The following is a 4,079-nucleotide window of genomic DNA, read 5'->3' on the forward strand; positions in this document are numbered from 1 at the left end:
ATTAAAATTGAACTCACCTCTTTCTTATTTCTTTTTATATATGTGGCTAGTAGAAAAAAATTAAAATTACATATATGGCTCACTTTTGTGACTTACATTATATTTCTATTGGAAAGCATTTTTCTATACCTTTAGTTTTGCTCACATTAGAAATATTTTTTCTGGAACTATACAGCTATCTATTCAGTACTCTGGATTTTACCAATTATTCCTAAGTCCAATTCTACAAACAGGAATTTTTTTTAAAAAAAATAGATGATGACTGATTTTTCAAAGATGGATCAGTGTTTGAGAGGTAGTAGTCTGGCTGATCTTTTCTTCATTAATAACTATTGCTCAATAACAATACAAGATACCATGACAGTTTTCTGATTTGGGCTGTGTGTAATTCTCAGATATTTAATTATGCCTAGATATGTGGTTTGTGATCCATATAAATGTTGTATAGTAATCAGAAAATATAGAGAACCATATATAACATGCATATAGCATCCAATTTAAACAACAAAGCTAATAATCAAATCAAAATATTAATATTCTAATGCCAAGGTACCAATCAAATAATGTAAAAATGAAAAAGTAATAGTTTAAAGTCTTTAAAATAAAAGCACTATAATGAACTAGAATGAAGTTACTAAATTAGAGTGACATTCTTGTCTTTTTCATCATTTCTCTTAATCTGAAGATAATATTTTTAGTCACTTGTATGTTGTTGTTGTTGTTAGGTGCCATCGAGTAGGCTCCAACTCATAGCAACCCTATATATAACAGAATGAAACACTGCCTGTTCCTGTGCCAGCCTCAGAATCATACAGAAAGGATCATTTTAAAATGTGACAGATTATAATGAGAGTTTTCTTATAATTTTTTTTAAAATCTTATTTTTGCAAGTTCTTTCTCTACTTTGACTTTGAGAGAAGTTACTATTCCTCAGCTTCATCTCACAAAAAGTGTAAAAGCAATGACACACTTATAGGAAAAAAGATAGTTCTGGAGGTGACTATTACCATATAAAAGTATACCACACACTCATCAAATTTCCAAATGCTTTTTAGACAGTGCTGATTTGCTGTAATTCCATCCACTAGAAATGATTCAGAATCAGATACTTAGCACTAAGATCCTCTCTCTGGCTATTTAAACCTGAAGAAAAAAAGACATGAGTAGTGGCTAAGTAGTGTGGCTCCCTTTGCATGGTTATTGTTGCTAGGGAAACCACTTCCTTGTAATCCTTGCGTTCACCCTGTCTATCCCACTATCTGGCATCATTACCTCTCAAGAAGGGCAACATCACAGCATGGCATAAGAACAGGAAACAAAAGGACAATAACAAGGACATTATCCAGGTACACACAAATGTTTCTTAGAAAAATCTACGTAGTAGTAACTTCTGGGAAAAGGAAAGCAGAACCAAGCCCCTATAACTGCTGTATGTACCTATGTTAGTGGCTACAAGGTATTGCATTCACACATAAAAGTATGCAAAAACACCAATTTCAAAGTCAAACTTGTGATTCCAGAATAGCATATAAAATGTTAGGCCTGGACAGGACAGAAAAGTAATAATAATTAGAGTCCTGAGGCATTCTGGGTCAGTAATGGAGCACTGTGATATTTCTGAGTGGCAGTCACTGGCAGCCAGTATCATCAGTGAAGTGACTTCATAGGAATAGATTCTGACAACCAGTACAAGGAAGGCTAACACACTTTAGGCCCTGGGTCAAGCTGATGTATGAAACAACCAGCTGGACAACAAAGAACGTCATCATGAAATGAATGGAAGGAAAGCTGACATGTCATAGTAAAAAAATTGCAGGAAACTGTTTCTCTTGGACATATCTCAAAGATACATACATATATATGTAAAACCTACAAACAAATAATACACAGTAACTAATCTTAATGAATCTTCTGTTGTACGTAGGGTCACTATGTTGTTGTTGTTGTTGTTGTTATGTGCTGTCGAGTTGGACCCGACTCATAGCGACCCCTCCTTGGGTTTCCGAGGCAGTATCACTACAGAAGTAGATTGCCCCATCTTCCTTCCGAGGAGTGGCTGGTGGGTTTGAACAGCCAGCCTTCTGGTTAGCAGTCAAGTGCCTTATGCACTACGCTATCAGAGCTCCCAGGGAGTCAGAACCAACTCGACAGCACCTAGCAACAACAAATTTTAATGAAAGGAGCACAGGTGGTGCAACAATTAAATGTCATTGAGCAGCCAACCAAAAGGTTTGCAGTTCAAACCTATATAGAAGCTCCAACTCCATGGCAATAAGGCCCAGCGATGTGCTCTTATGAACATTACAGACTAAAAACCCTATGGGGCAATTCTACTGTGTCATATGGGGTTGCTATGAGTCAAAAATCAACTGGATGGCATCTAACAATAACAACAATCTTAATGGGGAGTCCCTGGATGGTGTAAAATGTTAGCATCTTCAAGGTGCTTAGATACTAACCAAAAATGTGAAGGTTCAAGTCCACCTTGGGGCACCTTGGGGAAAAAAAAAAAAAGCCTGGCAATCTACTTCTGAAAAGTCAGCCATTGAAAACCCTATGCATTATAGTTCTACTCTTGTCACACATGGGATCTCCATGAGTCAGGGTAGACTACCTGCACAGCAATATTTTTTTTAATCTTAATGAATACAGTTAAAATCACAGTTCTATCATCATCTATGCATCTGTTGTTGTTGTAGTTAGGTGTCATCAAGTCAGCTCTGACTCATAGCGACCCTCTGTACAACAGAATGAAACATTGCCTAGTCCTGCACCATCCTCACAAACCTGGCTATACTTGATCCCCTCATTGCATCCACTGTATCACTCCATCTCATTGAAGGTCTTCCCCTTCTTTGCTGACCCTCTACTTTGCCAACCACAGTATCCTTCTCCAGGGAAAGGTCCCTTCTATGTATCTATAAGGCATTAAATAATCAGTTCTTCTACTGCTTTTTATTTCACTCTGTTAGCTAGCATTCATTGCATGTGTGTTCTGCAAACATTTGTTAAATTGAAGGACAAAGGATAAAAAATGTCTACCAAATTCTGAAGTCCAATTGGTGATATAAAATAGAGCAGTCATTGCAGATAATAATTCAACTACCTCAACTCCAAGCCTGCCTCCCTCCAAAAAAGATTATACTAATCTGAAAGAACCATAAACCATGAGATGTTTATTTTAACCCAGATGTACTAATGGGCACAGCATGGTATATGGCCGTGTACACATACTCAACTCAGGATCAGTCTATTTACTTTAGTATTTTGTGAGCCACACCACCTGAGACTTTACCTTGTACTAGATTGTAAAATGGGTTGAGTAGTAATAGTAGTAATGTCTATCTCAGGGAGATCATGAAATTTAAGAACAGCCCAAGGGTGATCTTCATGAGGTGAATACCTCCAGTCTGCAATCCTTTTACAAATTCTGATACCAGCTGTCTCTCCCATGGAATTCTCTGCTTCTTTTCTGGGTTAAATAATCCACTGCAATGGCCTCAGAGAATTTACAAACCATACATACAGTCAATCAGTTTACTAATGAACAGGGTACAACTCAGGATCAGGGTCAACAGGCTATAACTCAGCAGCAGGAGCAGGAAGCATATAGGCAAAGTCTCCTTTCTTCAGCGCAGGACAGCTCTCTCAGCTTCTCAGTCATGCATGTCTTCTCAGCCCTCTGAGGACAGGCCTTCTCTAAGTCCTCTGAGAACAGACTCCTCTCAGCCCCCTCAGGACAGGCTCTCTTGGCCCTGGGGTCTGTTGCCACCATTTCTGCTGCCAAGCCTCTTCCAGGCCTCTTGCTTTCTTGTGTTATAGGCCAATGTTACAGCTATTTTGGGAGGCTCCTTGCTCCTTTCTTTCTGTGTTTTCTTCTCTCTTTTTTCTTCCTTCTGCTTCTTCCTGCTGCATTTCCTCCTGTCTTTTTCTGTCTGAAAAACGTCTACGGGGTTGGCTGCTTAAAAGGTAGTCCCAGGGAGTTCCGGCAAGATGGCGGACTAGGCAGAAGGATTGCACAGACCCTCTTCAACAAAGAAAAGGGAAACCAATTAACACAGACACAGAAGATAATCGTG

The sequence above is a fragment of the Orycteropus afer genome, unplaced genomic scaffold (assembly GCF_000298275.1).
Source record: "Orycteropus afer afer isolate SDZICR_OR568_19922 unplaced genomic scaffold, OryAfe1.0 scaffold00105, whole genome shotgun sequence".
Taxonomy (NCBI): domain Eukaryota; kingdom Metazoa; phylum Chordata; class Mammalia; order Tubulidentata; family Orycteropodidae; genus Orycteropus; species Orycteropus afer.